This window comes from Pygocentrus nattereri, chromosome 22 (genome assembly GCF_015220715.1).
Source record: "Pygocentrus nattereri isolate fPygNat1 chromosome 22, fPygNat1.pri, whole genome shotgun sequence".
Lineage (NCBI taxonomy): Eukaryota > Metazoa > Chordata > Actinopteri > Characiformes > Serrasalmidae > Pygocentrus > Pygocentrus nattereri.
This window is the reverse complement of record NC_051232.1, coordinates 28176640-28199419: the sequence shown is the minus strand read 5'-3', so window position 1 is coordinate 28199419 and position 22780 is coordinate 28176640. Positions and strand designations below refer to the sequence as shown.

Genomic DNA, 22780 nt, shown 5'->3' with positions numbered 1-22780 from the left:
GTGAAAATGATTCCTTGTTATTGGCTTTGACGTTCAATAAGAAATTCACTATACGTATACTGTATGGGCTCATAGTGTTAGTGATCTCATAATGGAACTTTGAAAACAGAGAAAAGATGCTTAATCTGTGGCCTGTCAATAAGTTGCAAATGATAACCAATAGTATAATTTTTAATTGAAATTTCAAATTTTAAATATATGCTCCAGTAGTTTTAGTTAAACTACTTCAATTGTCACACTTCTCAAACTCAATAACACAACAGAAGTCTTACAGTCTTAGGAAATACAGCACTGGGGTGTCGAGCTGCCTACAATTGTTTGTAGTTTCTGTTATTTTTAATTTTTCTAATTTTTTAATATTTTTAAATCATTTTAAATCTTTTCTTATTCTAACCATGATGATGTTTTGTGTTCAGATTTGATGGTTCATCCTGTAGTGCTCTGTGATTAGCTGCTGTTAGATTCCTCAGTGGCATAACCCAGGCTACACTTCCAAAGTTCAGTCTTAGAAGTTGGTTGCATTTTCTGCTTCTCACAATCCAAGTAATCTCAAATACAATTTGGAGTCATGACTTACTCCACATCTCATGATCAGTTTAGGTGTTCTAGTGTATGTACATGTATGCAGTATATATATCCCATCATAAATATCTTCTTTAATCATTTTAGATGCACATGAAAAGCAATTTGCAAGTCAGCTAAGGTGTATGTGGGTAGTTGTTTGTTTGAATGCTAGTGCTACTTTGAAAGGGAACATAAAGTCTTTCAGTCCTTCTGGAAAAGTTTTGGTTAGGAGGATACAACTGTAACTTTCTGGTTTTAAAATTGAAAGAAGCAGTAAATTAAAGAGGCAGTACAGAAAGTAAAGAGTGGAAGAATGAGTGCTAAAAAATATATTGAGAATAAAAAATGAATAGTCAGAATAATTCTCCAACTTTTGCACAGTACTATGTCTTCCAATGTAAAACGCCGTATGATGAGGATAGAGATATCATATGCAAAATAGATGTCTGTGCTATTCAGTATTAAACAATCTTGATATTTTTCTCTAAATACTCTGAAAATAAAAATAAAGAAATAAACACATGAATATATTAATGAATGAAGACTTCAGTTGATAGACAGACCGACAGAGAGACCTGTACATAAATAGATAATACTTAAATAGATGTGTGTGCCAAACTGAACACTTATATCAGCAATAGGTGCACCAAAAAGTAGCTGAAGTCATTAACTATAAATTGTTCATGTTTGAGGAGATGTTTTGAGGAGATGTTTTTGGAATTATTTGGAAAAGTGTGAATAAGTGTGAAGCTGTAATAAATATAAAAAAGTGAATACATGAAACACTGAATAGTTTGACTTTATAGTTAGTTGCTAAGGCTTCTGCATAACTTTCCATTTCCAAAATTATGTTTTGCTTGGAAAAGAAATAAAGTGGTTTTAGGCATTTGCACAGTATTGCAGCATACGAGGAAGTGCTTCCATTCTGTGGCCAAAACAAGGTTGCCCTTGAAGAGATGTTCTGAATTTATATACAGTACTACTCCCAGATGTGGAGTTCATATGAATGTCAGTCACTGTGTCCCTGTGATTGGAAAAGCTCTTGATGTATGACTGGCAGCAGCATGGCACAGCATGATGAACATGCTGGAAGTGAAAGGGCTGTTGCAAACTCCAGATGTCAGCACAAAGGGATGTTTGTGTTTTACGGGGTGAGGGTGGGGGTGTGTGTGCACATGACCACATTTATTTATTTCAGAGACAAAGGATGTTAATAGTCTTTTGTATACTTGCTTGCTTTTGGTTGGTACGTTTCAGTCTCTTCTTTTGGACCTTTCCTTTTGTTAAGTTGTTGTTGAGTATCTGATGTGTTTTTCACCAGTGAGCCCGTGTTCTCTCCATCATTACTTAAAGGACACTGGAAAAATATCTGTTCTACTACTGCTCGATCTCAGCGCTGCCTTTTATACCACTGACCTCAAAAAATTCTAAATAAACCAGGTTGGACTCTCATGAACTGTCCTAAAATAGTCAGTTCATAGTTGTAAGGAAGAAACTACTTTGCCAAAATAAAAAAATAATGTTTCTGAGAGTGCACTCAGGTGTTCCCCCAGGCTTCGGTTATTGGACTACTCTTATTTAAGTTATACATGCTTCTTCTTGGCCAAATCCTACAAGACTATAGGGTATCTAACCACAGCTATACACATACTCAGATTTACTTGGCCCTGTCCCCAAACAGCTGGGATCCCTTTTGACTCACTTTGTGAGTCCTTCAAGAACATCACTAACTTGATGGGACAAAACACTTGGGTGTCAACACACTTGGAATAAATCACACCCTGTCTTGCTGGATTATGGACTTCCCCACCTGCAGACCCAAGTGTGTTAGGATGGGTGAACACACCTTCCCCTCCCTCACACTCAGCACAGATTGTACACAAGGCTGTGTCCTCTCACCAATGCTCTACACACTGTACACCTACGACTGCACTCCAAAACACAGCTCCAATACTTGTATTGAATTTGCGGATGACACCACGATCGTAGGCAATATCATCAACAATGGTGAAGGACCACACAGAAAGGAAGTCAAGCTCCTCACAGAGTGGTGTGCCACCAACAACCTCTCCCTCAACGGCAGCAAAACCAAAGAACTAATTGTTGACTTCAGGAGGGGAAGTAGAGAGCATGCACCACTGAGCATCGAGGGGGTGATGGTGGAAAGGGTGAACAGCTTCAAGTTTCTTGGTGTCTACATATCCGAGGATCTCACCTGGTCACTCAACACATCCCACATTGTCAGGAAAAGCCAACAGCACCTTCACTTCCTCAAGGTTAAAAAAAGTCAACCTGCCACAACAGCTCCTCTGAAACTTCTACAGAGCCACAGTGGAGAGCATCTTGACCAGCTGCATTATCGTCTGGTACAGCAGTACCACTGCTGCTGAACGCAAGGCCCTGCAGAGGATGGTCAAAACTGCTCAGCACATCATCACAGCTGTCCTCCCACCCATAGAGGACATATATGACAAGCGATGTGAGAGGAAAGCCATAACATATCCTTGAATCCCACACATCCCAGCCACCCCCTGTTCCAGCTTCTGCCATCCGGAAAGAGGTACCGGAACATCCGAGCCAGAACCACCAGGTTCAAGAACAGTTTCTATCCCCGAGCTGTCAAACTGGTCACACCGGCACCACCAACCTGAGCTTGACAACAACACTATAGTCTGTTAGTGATCAGCCTGATCACCCAGCACACTACACACTGAGCTCCACTAGCTCAGAGGACTGTAGGCTGTGCACTTCATCTCTGACTAAGCCTAATGTCAAGTATATTTATATATTTATACTGTAACTGTTTAAGATGTTACCTGAACATTATGCTGCTACTCTGTACCTGCACTGTACACTTTGTATACAGATTACTGTTTACATCTCTTTTTGCAACACTAGTACTTCTGCATTCACTGTACTGTACTGCAATACACTATGCACATTTCTGTTTATATATCTGATACACTGGAATATCTGACTATGCACATACTGTCTATATGTCCAATATACCTGTTATAACCTTTGCCTGTGCACATTTTATCTATGTTTGATATTCTCGATATACTGCTGACTAAGCATCTTGAACTTACTGACTATGCACGTTTTTTCTTGTCTTTTACTGTCTTTTGTCTTTGCATTGTATGCTATTTATCTTTTATTGCTGCACTGGAGAAGTAGCCCGATAGTGTTTCATTATACTGTACTACCCTGTACTGTATAATGACAATAAAATTTAATTGAACTGAATTGAAAACTTGTTGCAGTCGAATGAAGGTAAAACATTATTTTATTTGGGAATAGCAGTGAGAGGCATAGACTGAGCAGCTTTCAGCTCAGTTTAAAACACTATTTGCTCTACTGCACTTGCCTTATGTAATGGCACTTTTAAAAAATTTTTAATTTCATTTTTAATTTCTTCTCTTTTAAAATCTGTTGTTTTAATCATGTTTTAATTGTTTTATTTTCCCACATCTTTTTAATCTTAATTAGAATCTTCTTTGTATTTTCTACTTTGTAAAGCACTTTGAATGTCCACAGTCTATAGAAGGCTCTATATAAATGAACTTTAAATAAATGAAATGAAAAAAAAACGCTTCGATGGCCCTTCAATAATTATAACAGCTGCAGAAATTATTTATACTATGGGAAGACATACAGCCCCTTTGCTAAGCTCTTCACACGAACTCTTTGTGCATCGCAGTGTACAAAAGAATAAAACAGCGCTGCGCATCTTCTGCGTGCAGTCAGTATATTCGGCAAAGCCACGCCTGTGGTGATGCTGCCACGCATGCGCGGTTGAGTGAAATTAGCGATTTGACAGCTGCGCTACCGCACGGCTCAGCTCCGTTTGGTCTCCACCCGTTTTCCGCCAGGCCCCGCCTTCTCCGCGCTGCGATTGGCTAAGGAGCTCCCCGCCCGAACATTCTGGAACGCCAGACTGGTTGTGAGTTTGAACCAGAAGCCAGTCCCGGTGCGGGAGGGCGGAGCTCGCTGGGATGCGGGTGGAAAGACGCGGACGCAAGCGCAGTGCGCGCACACTCAGCACCTGCTCTCTCGCTGTCTCTTGTGTGGCTGGAGATGGGAAGTTCGATTCAGTTCAACGAACCGACTCTTTTGAACGGTCCGTTTCATTGAACCGAACGTCCGATTCTGCGATTTTCTTAATTCAACAATTGATAGAAGTCACCTTTATTCTCATCTTCTCCACACGGCCACTGTCGGTTTAGCGATTGAGTCCTACAAATCACAAACACATAGCACAAAAAGACAGACTGCAGTCCACAAGCACAGATATTGACTTTCATATTTTACCTTTATTTTACATTTTTATTTTGTTGTGGTTTTGAATGATTCGATCTGATCGATGCTAAACATTTTTATCTTACTACTACTATATGAGTCAAATTCATATTTCCGCGCATTTTCAAGGAAAACAATCACAGAATTGTGTTTGTGAAAAAATAGCTGAATACAGCAATCTTAGCAATTCCAGTCTGGACAAGGTGATGTGCCACTGATGCAGGTCTTACACTAATTAGCGACAGCTAATTAAAATCTGAACTCAGCAGGGGGGATGCTAAAGTATGCAGGCCGTCCGTTCGTACACGAGGACCAAAGTTTGAGAACCACTGACCTGGCGTAGACGACGCTGCAAACGAAAGTTAGATTCGTTTGAGATTTGTGAATCGGTACAAGAGATTTGTTGAGGGGAATCGGTTCAGAAGAACTGCTCGTTCACGAGTCCGGACATCGCTATTTGGCAGGGAGCGGCACAGAGAGAGAGAGAGCGGCGCGCGAGCATTACCACAGCAACGCGTGGATTCGGCTCTGTTTCCATCCCTTCACCAGACGAGGCGGAGTATTTAAAAAGCATTTTTCTGGGACCACTTTGAGGACATACGGCTCGGCGTGGAAAAAACCCTCAGAGGTGTTTACCCTGTTTTTAATCGGGAGCTGTCGTCTGGGAAGGTGAGCTTTCCATGATAAAAAGTCTACAGCGGGGCTGCTGCGGTGAGGCAGGCGAGGCGAGGGGAGGCGAGGCGAGGCGAGGCGAGGCCGGTCAGTTTGGTGGTGGTGGTGTTATTTTTGTTTTTATTGGCTTGTCAACAAACCATGACTGTGTATACGTCCCGACCCATTTTTAAGAGGTTATCCATCGTTTTCGTGGTTAACCGCGGTGATGTTGTGCAGCTGCGCCTCCCATCCGCGGACTGTATTGTTGCTGGATGTAAGTTAGCAACACTAGCATGCCGGCTAACCAACCCGCACGTTTGATAGCATATCTCTCCGTTACAGGCAGGATGGAGGGAGCCGTTAACTTGCCGTTTAGCCGCATGCCGGGGGACGTCATTTCTTCGCATATCGCGCTGAGAGAGGACTTGAACACAGCACCTTAGAATAAGAGTAACGTTGCTCCAGATGTAACCTCAGTCTCCTCCAAGGCTGACAGCCTCGCCTCCTGTCTCTCTGCCTCTGATGCTCCCTTATTCTTTGTCTTCCATCGTTATTGTGCCGGTCCTTGAGCTTAGCAGGGAATCACACAGATTTTTCTAAATTTCTACATATTTTCCTCACAAGATGTAAAAAAAGTCATTCAGAGTGGTTTGATGTGATATGGCTCATTATATAGAAACTTACCTAGTCTGATTTTCAACACAGTGGTGGTGATAGGAACCAAAAGAGCAATGTCTGCAACGCAGATATGGACATTTCATTTATTTATATATTAATTTCAATACATTTTTACATGATTTTATTCACATATTTATTATTTATTTACTATCTAAAACCACCAATAGACTGACATGTCCTTTTACTGTTTATAAGGAATGTTGATGATGGTAAAATAATTGTAATTGTAAAACAAAGTTTTATTTTGGGACTATTTTGTCTTGCCCCCCCCCCCCCCCCCCCCCCCCATCTCCCCCCGTAGTACTGGACCACTGGACCTACTCGCCTAATGTGCTGGAGCTAACAAGTACACTCTTAAATGGGGTGTGTTGAACAATGTTATTGTAAAATTAAAGGAACCGAAAATGTGTTGTTTTTAAGTAGACAGATAGACGTGTTTCTCTGGGTCGCACAGACTTCTATTATAGTAGCTTTAAAACGTACACGTTTAACTTAAATGCTTCCTAATTCAGATAGTAAATGATTTGAATGTGTGTTAAGATAATCTTTTCTGTTACTTTAATAGTTATAGTGCTTTGTGAGCAAGCTCAACCTGCTCTCTCTCTCCTTGTACACTCCTTGAATTCCTTGGACTATTCTAATAACTTGTTTGGCGTAATATGTTAGTAACCTCATACATGCAGTATGCACAGTGTGTTTCTTTGTGTGCGGGTTGCGCATACTTAGTTGTGTATGAGGGAGGCAGAGAAAATCAAAAGTCAGTGGCAGTGCAGTCTCCTCTGATTTACACAACAGTAGGATACCCCGCCGTAAGCCTGCTGTGTTCCAGTGCAGTAGATGTGTAATTTATGTCTCCGTCCTGCTGTAACCGGAGCTGAGAGAGGAATCTGGAGGGTGTGAGGGGGCATGGAGAGGCTGTATTTAGCTGAAGAACTTTTGATTGGCATGGATGCATGCTGGTGAGGTACACAGGCACAAACACAAGTGCTGAGCAGCCTGTAAGGACGTTTCGTCCAAAAATGCTGGTGTTGCCATGATGAAGTTGGGCCAGCAGCAGCAACCAGCTAGCTTTTGTAGTTTGTTAATGTTAGGATGATAGAATCTTCTCAAAGATGTGAGTAGTAGCCTGCTACATACAGCAGGTCAAAGTGTCATTGAAAACCCTGCTTTCAGTTTCGGTATGGCTTGTTGACATTAACAAATTCACAGATTTGTGCATTGGACAGGTTTTATGAGCGTAATACAAATATATAATATATGCGGTAACATGTACTGTAATCACCAATTAATGTAAAATGTATAATAATGTTTTTTTAAATATTTTTTTTTCCTTATACAGTGTGTTACTGTTATGACCATGTTTAACATGCCCATTGTAGAGGTGTAGTGAACACCATTTGCTAAACCACAAATATGACTTTTAACTTATGTTTCTGAAAGTCTGCACATACTCAATACATCTGATGGTACCCATAAACCATATATAGTCTAGTTCTACTTGCCTCAGTGATTTGAAACTAGAGACAGCACAATACTTTCTTCTTTGGTACCGATATTAAAACCTGCAGGATTGGCTGATACTGATACTTTAAAGCTATTAAGCTTTAAAATCTATTCGTTTTAATGTAAAAGTACTTAACTTAGTATTGTTACTTAGTGTAGGTCGTGCTCAAAGTATTCAAACACTACATTTTCTGCATACTGGCCCAATACGGATGCCTGGTATCAGATCAGTGCCATCTCTACTTGAAATAGTTAACAGGAAGTTTCTGCCCTGTGCTGAATCTCCAGTTTTGCCTCCTCTAGAGATCCGGTGGAGCCTACTGAGGCTGTTTAATCAAGGATACTTTGGTCACCATGGTGTCTCCAAGGCCTCAGCTCAGGTCTCCACTAAACAGCTTGTAATGGTGTTTGCAGTGCGGATGCTCTAAAGTTGCGGAAGAAGCTCTGAATAGGAGGTATATGCAATGAGTGCAGAGCAGCTTTCTGGTCGGTATTATCCTTCTACTATAAGTGTATTGATTTAATTCACGACTAGCATATGCATAGGATTGTTGTCTCCACTGTAGAATAAGACAGTGGATCAAATAGGGAAATTATAGGCTCTGATATATTTCTAAGTAATTTGGGATCATTTATATAAATCAGTATGTCATAAAATTTTGACACAAGACAAAGGCTCACTGGACTTATACAAAAAAGGAACAGCAATACAAGGTTTTTGCACACAGTAATAAAATGGCAAATGGCAGTATTATGCTTGTATTAGTGCTTGTTGCGATACGCGTTGAGAAGCATTGATTCTTTAAGGTCATAGCAGAAAAAAAAGTCTTTCTGCTGCGTAATCTCAACTTTATTGCTAATAAGGTGATTTCTAAATACTGATGTTGCAATAACCTAAAATAACATTATATAACGGCCTGGCAAGTTTCCATAATTATATTGTGTCACAGACTGCCATTTTGAGCAAATAAACACTTAAATAGGAAAATATTTTTCCTTTTTCAAAATAATTGTAAAGGCTAATACAGTGGCCAGTCCAAAACGTCAGGCTCTGATGTAATGCCCAAGTATTTAAATGTGAAATGCCGGATGTCATTTTCGATAGGTCTGGTTGTTATTTGATGTTTTTAAGGGAGCAGAAAGAGGGTGTACAAGCAAGTGGGGACATGATCAGGCAGGACACACATGACTATTACTGGTCCTGACACAGCGCACTCAGGAAGTAAATACTCCACCCTTTCCTTATACATAGAGAAGGCAGCCTCTCCTAACTGGTCAGATTGTTCCTCAGATTTGAGATAATACACCTGGTGAACAAAGGTCCGGATATTTTATTTTTTTAACGCATCATTTGCAAAATAATTTTCCTGTCAACTTTCTTAATCATCCTTTGTGTGTGCACTGAGCTTTCCACTTGAGTAGAACAAAATAGCCGATTCTAATTAAGAGGTGAAATATCTACCGCATGTCTTTATGCACAGCTTAATTGTTATAATGGGCTTTTTTCTGGAATAGAATTCTCCACACACTGAATACTTTCCAGACATTAGCTGGCAGGGAGTTTTCTCTTGTTGTGCTGATACAGTCCAACATATTTCAAAGCCTGCTTCTTCAGTAAGGCTTTCTCTTTCTGTTGCAAGGACCAGCACCACCTAATGCCATTCTGAGTGATAGCAGACCTATACCAAATTAGCAGAAATGATTAAACCTAGACATTCAGCCCCTGACAAAGACTGTAGAAAGATAATGCTCACTGTACTGATTAAGATGTAGAGCTGTACAGCTGGTAACAGCGTGGACAAATCTTGAATTGTTATGGTAGATTCGAATTTCTTCATGGCCAGATTGGCCAATGGCTGAATTTTTGGGCAGATTTTTATTGTTATTGTTTTAACTGGAAGCATACGTTATTATACTACTTTTTGGTGAAGGTTTAATGGACATCATTGAGGTACAGTGTGATTGTGCTTACCTGGCTATTTATGTCATAAATTTGCGACACAGATTGATGAAATTAAAAATAATTTAATGGCCAATTGCTGACGATGTCTTTGGAACAAAAATCTGCCAGTTACAGTCTTGACTGAACATGCATCCCCAGTAAAATGCCTTTTGTCCTGTTTGTGCTCCACCTACAAATACCCTCTTGAAAATGATTAAGCATATGTTGTGAGGCTGGACAAGCTTTACAGTACATTGACAAAAACTGTATTCAGTTTAATGAGAGACAGTAGTGGGCAACTCAGAAAAGGTAAGCTATGGTCTGACAGACAGGTGACTCAGTTGCTATTCCTGGCGTGCTTTGGGAGCATCCTTGGCTTTGTTGCTTTGTTAAAACTTTTCCAGTGATGTGATCTCACTATAGGTCTTCTCGGCACCCAGGTGCCCAGATGCTGTCTTTGTTCTCTGTGCTTCTTCTGTCTATATGAGTTTACAAGCTCACACATAGAAGGGGATTTATGTATTTGTTCTGTATGCAAGCCACCTCAAAAACTGGCTTCTGATTGACTAGGTTTATGTTTGAAAATATCTCTTGATAGATGCTTTGGATAGCCCATTGCAGGTTCTCTTAATGTTTTAGTCATAGATTTCCCAACAGTATCAGAAGTGCCTCTGAGGTTACAGACAGCATGTATGTACATAGTTCATTTCACTGGTAACCAACTGCCTTACAACAGGATATTAAATCGAACACTAATAACTCGTCTAGCTGAACAGTGTCTTTAGAAGACCATGCTTACATGAATAAAGTGTGGTAGATCAAAGTAGAAATTTAACAGTGCAGGAAGATCTTTAAAAGGGCTTTATGTGAAGTGGTTTGTTCCAAAATTTATTAAGTGTTACCTTTTTTTTTAAAATCCCACAAACTGGGAAAAAATTCACCTCCGCATTTAACCCATCCATGAAGTGAAACACCACATACACACTAGTGAATACACACACACACACTAGGGGGTAGTAGGCACACTTGCCCAGAGCGGTGGGTAGCCCTAACCACAGCACTCCGGGAGTAGTTGGGGGTTATGTGTCTTGCTCAGGGACACCTCAGTCATGGACTGTTGGCACTGGGGATTGAACCAGCAACCTTCCGGTCACAGGGCCAGTTCCCTAACCTCCAGCCCACGACTGCCCCCAAAAATCCATTTTAAAATCCACTTATTATGAATAGTTGTATTGTGCAATTAAACTTCATATTTACGCCAAAAATGTGAAAGAAACATTCATGTTGTAAAAGTAAAAAATAAACATGAAATTATTTTTTCAAGAGGTAACAGTGTGTTTATGAATATAGAATAAAAAGTTTGTCTGTGAAGGTAGTATAAAACTAATTGATCCTTAATAAGCTCCTGCAGAGTTTTTATTGCAGCTCTAATCATATCAACCAGATTCCCACATTCAGATGTTCCTTGATTCAGTTACTTAGGTGTGTTTAAATTAAGAGCCTATTTAAAAATATTCTGTATAATTGGACTGTTAATCAACAAAGAGTGTGAGTGCTTTTCCCATACAACATGCTAGAGAAAGAGTACAACGAACGCATGCAGTGATTGGGGAAAAACCACTTTGGTTAAAGTCAGCGTGGATAGGAAAATCATATTCCATTTTCTTCTGCAATTTAAAGTGTTGAGTGAAATATGGTATCAGGCAGTGGCTCATTACGTTTTGTTGGAGGATTACTGGAAACCAAAATTTAGTTTTTAGGTGACATGATAAATCTTGTATAGAGTGAGACCTGGAAAATTGGCAAACAAGGTAAAAAGGTCTGTATTTATTTCAGGTTGGCTATTAAGTAGGCATATTATGTTGGGTGTCAGTGAATTTATGTAATTGTAAACTATTGTAGGAATAAGTCACTGATTATTTCCAGCATTTTAGCCTGTAATGCATAATCTATATGGCTTGAAGGTGATTAAGGTTAGAATTCAGGGTTGGAAAGTTTGGATTTGTTTAATCATCTCAAAAGGGTGTCCTGTACACAGGGCCATACTATTGTGAGTATTTGTGTTGTTAGCTCTGATTAGCTGTATCTGAGATGTAGACACCAGTCATGTCTCAAGTCAGGGAGAAGTCATGGAGCTTCACTGCAAGCAATGAAAAGGTGAATGAAGTCCTCTGGTGCACCCCTCAGTTTTGGAAAAGTTTAGACCTCGCTCCTGGCCACTGTCTGCGTGTTCAGAAGTGAAACAATTCAATGATGCAGCAAAAGAGATTTTAAATAGGTGCTTGGGCAAAGCTTCTGGGCAGTTGTGCCAGAGAGAGGGGAAAAATGTCACATTGATGAGAAGAAATTTAAACGTGTCTAAAAAAATCACCTGAAAAACAAAAAACGACAGCAACAACAAAACTAACTTTCCAATATAGGGGTCCTGAAAATGCAGTTCTGTCCAGAAGCCTGTATGTTCATTTGCTTGGGAAAACACGAACATTACAATAAATGCAAATAAAAACTACTTTATTAATTTGTATATAATTTTTAACATTAAATATAAATATGTCTGTTATTACTTGTCTGTTGGCTTTTCTTTTAATATTTTATTTATGTATTTATTTCCCTAGCTTTCCCCCCTCTAGTCATAGCAAGTTCCTTTCTACTACTCAACTAAGCCAGCCAGCAAATCTTACTGAACTGCTGTTAAAGAGATGGAAGCAATTGAGGTGGTTAGCATTGAGCTGAATGGCGAGGGGGGGAGGGATTGCGGGCCATCCTACCCACCCAGAGAGAGCGAGGACAGTTATGTGTTGTGCTCTCTTGGCCAAAGATGGTTGAGGATCAAACGTACAAACTATGATGCTGATGCATAGATCAAGGCTGGCCAAAGGTGGCCCATCAGACCATTTAACTTGGACCATCAGAAAGTTATTTTAGCCTCATCCTCTTTAATTTAAATTTTTATTCTCACTTTAAATTGTATTTTTAAAATCTTTTTGTCAACCACATATAGTGTTATGTTCAAACCCACGTACCATTTTATTAGTATAGAAAGTCTTTTTGTCCCACTAACTGTTCTTTGAAAACAGAGTTTAACGTATAGCTGCTTTTGACTTTTTAAGACTAGTTCTCTTCAGGATTTCTCTGCTCAGTTTTGCCCCCTCTCTATGTGCCTCTCCAAGGCAGTATTTAAGTAGGTCTAATGCATGCAGAATGGGGGTCATGTGATGATAGGCTGGCGGAAGCTGAAGCTTTAGTGCTAAGCACACCCGCCAGCTCCCCTCGTCTTCTTTTATCCCCATCTCTCTCCTGGCTGCCCCTGTTGTTCTTGTCATCCCCCATCTTTTTTTTTTTTTTCTTTTTCTTTCATGCCCTCAGTCTCATATGCTAGGCCAAACTGAAAATACAGTCTGGCCAGAGGGCTTGAGGGCTGAGCACCGCCCCTCACCCGCTCTATTGTCTAATCTCCCACTCCATCTCTCTATCCACCATCTCTTTTCTCTCTCTTTGGTTTCTCTTTTGGAAGCTCACTTTTGCTGTCTGCTAAAGTCTCTGTCACTCTCTGGCTGCTTTCCCTGCTCCCTCTGTTTATTTTTCTACCCTGTCTGTCTGTCTATCTATCAGTCCATCTATCTGTTAGGGGTGGCTCAATACCACTTATTCCTGTCTGATACCTCAACATTGAGTATCTACCAGTACCAATCCAATGTAATAATCGTCTGGATGCAGTTTAATCTTTGTTTAATCTCGCCTTTTAAATAACATCATACTAAAACCGAGAAACAGATTCTGCTCCCCTAAAAAGGAGAAAGACAACCCACAACAGCAAAGCTTCTGTTTCTTCTTATTCAAACTGTTTTCACACACACACAGAGCTTTAAGCAGCATTTTTGATTGGTCAGCACAAATCAGATATTCAAAATTAAACTTAAAGTGCAACTTTGTGCAAACGTTTCAACACTCACTGTAGCCTATACCTCAATGACCCTGCAGTTTAGACCATAACTTTTTTTTTTTTACATTGAAATAATAGCATTTTCAGTATAAAATGTGCAGTGGTACACAGAATACTACACGTGGGATCCTAAGGCGCTCGCAGCTGAAACGCTATTAGCCCCAATATCAAGTCAGCTGTTTTACTGACTTTACACAGCTGACATGATGTCTGTGCTGCTGACAGGTCTTGCTCACATTTAAGCTGCTTTTACCTGATAGATGCTGCTCATTTATCTCGTGACTAGGGCTGTCAAAATTGGCCAAAAATGAGAAACGCATAGGTTCCAGTCATTTGAATATCTGTTTTTACACATTATGTCCATAGAACAAGGAGCCCACATTCAAGGTATAGAAATCAGCGCCAAGCAACGATGCAACCACAAAAAATATAAATGTTCAACAAAGGAGTAAATCTTCATTTTATTGGATTATTTTTACTCATTTCACTTTCCATTATTTCAGTGAATTGCATGAATGTGCACACCTTCAAATGAGACTTTTTCAAGGAAAATGTGAATTTGAGGTTGAATTGAATTGGATATGTTTGGATTTACATTTTCGAGATGTACCCTCAGGTTGCTAGTGCTAGAATGGTAGGCTAACTGTAGCTTACATAGCTTGCATACAACTTTATCTCGAGGTTCCACAATTTTGCCCTCTACTGACCTAAAGATCTATTTGTCTGTCTCCCTGTCTGTCTCCCTGTCTGTCTCCCTGTCTGTCTCCCTGTCTGTCTCCCTGTCTGTCTCCCTGTCTGTCTCCCTGTCTGTCTCCCTGTCTGTCCATCCATTCATCCATCTTTCCAGGCTGGCTGTACATTTGTCTTTGTGCGTCACTGGATAGCCAATTCATCCCATCACATACCACCCCCTTCTCTTTCTCTCTTTCATGCCTGTCTTTTCTGCTGAATCATTTAAAACCCCAAGGAAATCTTCAGTGCAAGCACATTCTCTCTTTAGACATAGACTTAAGACATTACACTTGGCACTTTTGCTTTGTCATTTAAATTTGTTCATCGGTTCCTCTCACATGTCTCACTTACTCATTGAGGAGTTTGATTAGAATTCCCTGTACTGTCTCAGTGATGTTACGTTTTTCCTGAAATAAAGTTTTGTGCTTTGTGACATTGTAGTTTTGACTAGAAAAAGCTATGCAACTATGTCAGGCTATGTATTTCATTTTTGAAACTGATGTATAAAGTGTTACAAATATCTTGATAAAACAAAGCACTATATTTAGTTAATGAAGATCAACTAAATATCTGATATTAATTGTTACATTGAAACAAGTGGAATAATCCTGTTGAACATTCCAAACTTTCACTTTTCACCACATTTGAGTTTGTAAGAAGAGATGATGTTCGTCTTGTTTCGTGAATAGAAAAACATACTGCCCACGTTTGATCATTTTGTTGACATTAAAATGAATGCAAACTCACGTGCCAAGATGCTCTCCATTATGTTTACAGAAAGGATACAGCTTTGAAGCACTTATCAATTAAACTTACCTCTGTTTTTTGAATGAAAACATGAGTACGATTCCTCCCTCTGAATAGGCTGTATGTGTCTAGTAGCAGGTTTCTTTTGCTCTGTTCTCAGCCATAGTGGCCTATCAGGCTGTGTAGCCCTCTACTTGGAAATGAATGACCTCCAGAAGACTTAGTTACGCTCACTTGCTTTTCGTGAAAGTGTCCAGAGAGTGAGAAGTCATGGTAGGTCACTGGTCATTGTCTCTGTACCTGTAACTTTTTCTAATGCAGACAAGGTCAGCAGCTGCTAATCTACACGATGCTTTTTAATCAGCTAACGCCAGTTGCCTCCAAACAAGAGCACTATCTGTTTGCAGTGACGGACAGATGGCCACTGCCACTGACCAGTTCCGGTGCATTGCTCTGGGGAATCATTTCAACTCTGTCACAACATTTATGTCACTAGAAAGAAAGTGAACAGAGCACTACACGCTTACACTTTCTCTATACTTAAACATGTTCTGTTTATTTACAGAACCAATGCTAGACCGATTGTGGTGTTGTTAGAGCTATGAGCTTGATCATTTGCCTGCCATGAAATTAAGATTCAGTATTCTTATTTTTAGAAACGTAACGATTATGCTTAATATGCCGGCAAATGCAACACTCTGAAACAGGGAGCAGAAATCCTATTTCACGTTTGAACATTAATCTTGGAAATGGGGCATTGCCTCTTGTGCATTTTCCAAACGGTTCCATCTGTAATCAAAACCAAGGCTAATTCTCCTTTTTCTTCCGTGTTGGAGAGGTTTAGTCATATTGTACTGTTTATTGAAACCTGCCAGCCTGGAAGTTGCTCATTTTCCGTTCTAGTCATTTAAGGTATCATTTGAATATGCTAAGACCTCACTTCATCTAAAAATATATCTGCAAAAGGCCCGTCTTCCTTTGATCTCCTTTAAAAGTCCAATCAGGAGATTCAGAAATGGAGGCCGTAAACATATTGACTTGAAGTCTCCAAGCCCATCTTTGACCCAGTCGTTTATCTTAAGGGTACAATTTTAGATGTTTTTCTTTTTACATGGCTGGTTGGGCATTGATTGGCACACTGTTGGCCTTTGTAGTTCATTCCAGTCTTTGCAGACAGTTTTGTTTTTAGTTTTCTACAATCTCTTTGAAATTAAGTGCTATTATTATTTTTTCCTTAGGAGTATTTGACCAAGATCTTATTAATGCTGACCTAAAAGGTAATTGCAGCTAAGAGTTATTTGATTCTTTGCTGCTTTCACATTTTTATTCCGTAATCCGGCATAAGCTACAGTAAAAAACGGCAGGTCATTTGTCACATGAAAGCTATAAAGGTAAATTTCTTTTTTATATTTTAAGTTTAAACGTAAATTTATACTGCACTGCATCTAGACTAGTAACAACAGAGGAACCTGTAGGAACACCATTCAGAACAGCAACATTCACTGTCTTTGCTAGCTTTTAAGGCGATGACTCATAATTGCACATTTACGGCTTCCTTCTGTGGTTAATTTTAAGACGTTTGTACATTTAAATGCAGTGTTATGTGTTTATGCTGTGCAAATGTGTCATGGTTCTTTGTGTGGGTACTCATTACAGGGTTTGCACAGTTATAAAAATCCTGTAAAAGTTATGGAATATAGAAAATTGGTATTCCGGGTCTGGAACAGTTATGGAAAATAACGAATGCTGAAAAAATGATGGAATTTCCTGAACTTCCCAATTTGAAAGACTGAAGATTTTGAATCACAAAGTCTCGTGACTAATGTATCTACATTTGAACTTGCTTTACTAACATGTTGATAATCTGAATCTCTGCTAGCTAAGATGTGACGTTCAGAGCGTGTATGCCATGGAAGATATTTTGAGCTTTAAACACTGGAGAACACAAATGAACAAGCCAGGTGTGATGGGAAAAACACAATGCTGCTGCTTCTCACACCAAGACCTGCGTGGCTAGCTTCTTTATTGAGAGTCACAGCACTTGATCTGCATTACGGTGGCCAAACAGCTGCATTAAGAACCGGCAGGCTAGCTGCTGAGGCACTCTCATTGATTTAATTTTATACAGTTGTACTCTGGGTGCTCAAAGTTGTGAACTGACTCTCGTTACATCGCTGTCCTGAATGCTGTAAAAAACTGTGTCAAATATCACTGACACTGGATTTAGGTGAGACTAAAATCACTGATTAGAGCATTAAACCTGTTGCAGAATCCCGTACATGGGTCAGGTGTCAGTTTCAGTCACAATGATTCCATTTAAACAGCAATTTGACTTATATTTATATAATGTTGACATGTTTCATCTCAGAACAGCTTTCTGTAAGTTACATTAGTGCTGGGCAGTTGCTGATAACGTTCAATATCATGGTATTTTCAAATATATCAGAGTATAATCCTAGCAGGTGATATTAAAGTCAATCAACTAATATTTACTGAGTTTCCTTATTTTTAAGCAGAGTAGTTAAATGGAAAGGACTGCACACAATGGTTACTGAAATATCACTAAAAATATTACTAAAACAGGAAATAGGCTGTGGAAGTATCACAGTATGCTGGTATGTGATGCATCACCCAGTGTGGCTATTTCATTTTATGTCATGGGGAAACGTTAAAGTGTATGAACCCTGATGTTAACGCTCTTGCTCTGTTCGACATGCTACATTTCTGAAACGGAAAAGAGTTGAGTTCTGTTTCAGCTATAGTTAATGGCTTTCTTCATGCTGCCTGTTGTAATGTGAAAGAGACAGCTGTAGCCTTCTGGGGAGTTGTCTATGGCTCTGTGAAGTCTTTTAATGCCTGCTGTTAGTCAGTGGCTGGAGTGTTAGAGTAATCACCACTGCTGTGGACAATTCTACTGCAGAGTACCATGGCCTGCACTGTGCAGCACTTGCTGTGTGTGTGTGTGTGTGTGTGTGTGTGTGTGTGTGTGTGTGTGCTAGGGCTGTCATTTTAAGATAAGATCACAATTGTAACATAATTGACTGATCGTAACTGATAAATATTTCCCACAGTTGTTAGCTTTAACAGTCATCTGTTTATGTCGTAAGAAACTGAATGTAACGTTTACATTTGTTGGGTAGAGGCCAGATCACGTGATTAATAGTAAATATCAAATGTTTTTATTGAGACTAGGGATGGGGACAAACAAGATAAATTCACTAAATTATTCCAGTGTTATGTAGCTGTGCTCTATAACATCTGATGCATGTCGCTCCGTTTCTCGTCTGTGTGCAGAAGCCGTAAGACTGCTCCAGTAGTAGTGTCTGTTCTTTTATTGGACTAGTTAAATTAGAAACTAGACTACAACTTTTAGATGCCAGCTAGTGGAGTACAAAGTTCAGACTTCTCAAGGTTTTTAAATATGAGAACATGTAAAGTTAGCAAGAACATCATTTACTATTCAGTTTTTTAGACTTGCTTGACTCTTTGGAAATTCTGTGACATGCCTAATGTGCAACGTTTCAGCTTCTGAATGAAGTGATTAAGCCCTTCATACTACTTTCACTTGTTTCAAAATGGACGGTAGCCCAGTGTCGCTGTTTCTTATATGCATTTAAAGACATCCCACCCATTTGCTATTTCCTGTGTTTAGTATGGAGCTACATTTCCAAACTCAGCTAATATTCCAGCTGTAAGTAAAAGCTCACGCGAACTTCAGCTCCTGAATTGACGTGTAAAGCACATTGTGCCTGGTGTGTATTGTTTTGTGTCACATCACATTCAGTGTGTACTGGCCTTTTAGTGTGTTAAGATGTCTCAAACACTAAGTTCTCTCAATTAGCTGGATCATTAGGTACATATCACCTCTGTAAGTGTATTTAAAATATTTTGTGGGATTTTAACAATACAAAAAAGTATGTTATGCATATTTGGGGGAAAACAATGCCTGTCCTTAGTGCTCATGTGCATATGTGCTTGGTTTCTGAATTTGGGTCTTTCCTTGAATGTGTGGCTCTGTGAGTCTGTATGTGTGTTATAGTGCACAAAAGCATGTTCAGCAGAACTTTCATCTCTCCCTCTCCAGGGAAAATGATAAATCCCTTTTCACTCCCCCATCTATGAAATACAACTAGTATACTGCAGTCCCAAAATGCAGTATACATCTCAGTGCGAATTAATCATGAAAATAATACATGCAGAGAGTTTGAATGTAGAGGTTTAGTTTGTAATTCCTTGGGCTTAGCCGATTAGGATTAAATTTATTCCGTTTGATTCTTCATGAGGTTGCGTTTGCCATTCTGTGTAACTGTCTTGAAATGCTTCAGTGCACAGTATGTGTTCACAGAAGGGTTTTTTTTTTTTTTGGAAACCTCAGCTAAAGTAGTGTGCCTTTTCCACATGAATTAATGAAGAAAGCTGTAATATGCTTTCTGTGCATGACTTAATACACAATCACTCTGACAAGGATGAATTGGTGAAATCTGATTAAAGTTAGACAAATTTATGTATATTTCAGTCCCTCTGATTTGGTCATGAGCTGTATTTTTATGTCTGGTGTGCGTTCATGAATCTGAAGATTTTTAGAATATATGTTTTGTGTTCTTATCATTTTGATAAGGACGATGCAAGTGATAAAAATAAACTCGCAATGGCACCAAGCTTTCTGACCCTATTTTACATGCCTGGATGCTTATCAAGGTATTAACCTCAATTTGAGCTTTGAGTTAATCCATGTAAACAGTCAGAATGGAGAGAGAGAGCGAGAGAGAGCGAGAGAGAGCGAGACAGAGAGAGAGAAAATGTTTTTGTGTGTGAGAGGAAAGTTCTGTTTATTCTGAACTATCCTGTGTTTGTGCTTATCAGAAGGCAGATCAGATGAATGAGTGATGGATGGTGTATGCAGTGAACATGTGCTGGTTTGGCATCATACTAACAGCTTGCAGTTTGCACTGTGCATAATTAAAGCATTAGTACAGCCACAAAACAACTTTACGCAGTCTTTCCCTTGTTCCAAGTGTAGCAAAACATGTTTGCATGTTTCAGGCTACAAGATGTTTGTATAAGGGGACATTTATCTATGCGGCAGAGTAACAGACTCCTTTTATCCAGGTATCCATGTGGAAAATAACTACGGTAAACAGTTCAAATGGGTCAGGAAGAGGTTGTATTTTTCATCGCTTTACCTTTTCTTCCACGGGTGCTAATGCTGAAGTGGACGCGTGATCAAACACTGTGAAATAAAAGAAGATAATAATAGTACCGGTCAGTAAAAGCTGTGGTTGTAATATGGTGCTATCTTTAACCTTCTGGGATCTGCAAACCCACCTGTACATCAAATAAACTGTTTCTGTACATGTTACTGTTGACTACTGAATGCAAAGAGGAACGTTCGATCTCCCATCAGTGTATACTGTGATCATTTCATGAACTTAAAAAAAAAAAAAACTCATATGCCAAATTCAAGAACCTTCACTTTATAAGTACTTTTTCAAGCAATAAATTACAACTGCCAGCCTCATATAGCGCTAATTCAGTGGCGCCCCCCTCTTCTCGTGCTGGGGCTGAATCTTAAATGGCGCCTTGCTCCCTCGTAGTGTGCTACATAGAAATTTAAATAGTGGCTCCTGCACCCCAACAGTGCATAAAACAGCTAAAAAGTAGTCATGAAACATCATTGGGGATTCAGCCACATCTGTACTCGACAAATAGTGCACTATTAGAAGCTATAATTTAAAAAAACCTTCATATAGCTTGCACACTAGTGTTAGGGGAGTACATAGGTGTTTAGCATTCCGCCAGGGGTTGACGCAACTTCTGACTGTAACACAGACATTTGGAGCATGTAAGCCATTCAAGTGACAGACTGTTATATGTCAGTATTATATTTCAGTAAATTATATTGTAAGTATTTTAATTCAAGCCTGTGATATCAATGATGGAGTTGTTTAGGCTGTTAGCTATCTATTATCTTGGTTTATAGCTGACCAGCTTAGTCCTGGTTAAGAATTCAGACTATTCCATTAACAGCACGAGGAGTTTTTGTGACATGACGCAGTAATACAGAACTCTGTTGTTGTGAGGCCGTCATAGGTGTGCATATATCATGTAGTGTATACTGGCTTTGAACACATTTCAATCAGATTTTAGGACTGGAACCAACCTTTCTATAAGACAGCTTTCTGTGCAGGCATGATACATGTCTACTGCGCTGTGCACACTTAACCAGTAAAGCCACTTTTCTAGAACAGTCTTATATATTTGAGGTGCAATAAATATGACATGAATGTAGGATGTTGCATTGTTCAGCATATTTAAAAGTTCAGGTATAGTCATGTGTGGAAATACTAGTTTCTTGTTGTCAGTTGCTCAAAACAAACCAATGAATTAACATTTTTTTTAAAACGGCAGTAAATAATTTTGATGTCACTGGGGACTATTACCACAATATGAAAATAGCTTGGTTTGGGCATGTTTATAGGCTCAAAGTGGAAGAAGGCAGTTGATTGACAGTAGGTACTGGGTGTGTATACACCTGAATTTTTTTAAAACCCAAATGTGAACATTGTGACTGATAATACATGCAAAGTGAAAACAGGCTCATGTGAAAAATTACGTAAGCTTTTTTTTTTGTTTGTTTTTATGGTACACAATATGACACACTTTTATTTGAGATTGTTTACGAACCTGATGTAATTTATGCAAGCTAAAACCAACTTCAGACCTCCAGATGTGTCTTGATGGACTACTTTTCCTCTTACAGGTAAGGGGAAAATTGTGTAAATCTGAATTATTGCTTTATCATTGCTTTAAGGCTTTTAGGATATGCAGCTTCATTTATATCCATGAGCATATAAATTATGTGTTAGTTTCAGAGGTAACTTAGCCTTCTGAGCTGTAATGACCATGCCCAGGTAAGAGGCTGATGTGTTCAATAAATGATGATTATCTGGATTAGAAATGGATCTTGTTTACTTTAGCATGCATTCCAACTAAAGATCAAGGTGCATTAACTATGGTGTCGTCTTACATATTTATAGCTGCACACTGTTTACAATGTAAAACTGGATTTTATACACAATATTTTGAAGCATATATATTTGTGTAGGTGCACGATCTGACTCCAGGATCTCTCTGCGTGGTAATGGTTGAAGTTCTCTCCTGAGATCTTGTTTAGTTGTTGTGTGAATTGCCATTTCGCTGTTCACACTTGAGGATCCCTGACAAAAATTTCCAGCACGTCAGTCTTAGATGTGTCAGGAGGTAGAAACAGGTTTCCACTGAGCATCTTTCACCTTGTACAACTACAGCAGCGATAAGATGGTTTTGTGAAAATGTGTTTGAAAGGGCCAGGAGAATGTAAAGTTATATAAACTACACAACACTAGTGATTGCAGATCAGTCACTTGGCTTAAGATGACATGCTAGTTCTCAGGGGTCTGGTGTCCAGCACAGTTTGGTGATTTACCAGCTGAAACAAACTTGATTCTACTCTGCTGCCTGCAAGGTGTAGGGAGTGTGTTTGAGTAGGTGAACTTCCAAACTGTGCTGGACTCTCTGGATTTGGAGAACACTGCTGAATTGTTTGTCTACAGTTCTTAATGTGCTAGCTATGGTTCTGTCATGACCAAAGTTCTGTCAAGGTTCTGTGGTTCTATCAAGACCAAAGCGAGTAAGGTGCTGGCCTGATAGCAGTTGTGAATGTGTTAGTTGGAGTGTGT

General features: G+C 39.4%; 1 protein-coding gene across 1 annotated transcript in view; it reads left to right on the top strand.

Annotated features, from left to right (window-relative positions):
- The first annotated feature begins 5321 nt into the window (after positions 1 to 5321).
- ctnna2 (catenin (cadherin-associated protein), alpha 2) overlaps positions 5322 to 22780 on the top strand; it is a 539090-nt gene continuing 521631 nt past the window's right edge. Inside the window, exon 1 of the mRNA XM_017709467.2 lies at positions 5322 to 5532. The gene's annotated coding sequence lies outside the window, so the exon portion shown is untranslated. The remainder of the gene's footprint in view (positions 5533 to 22780) is intronic.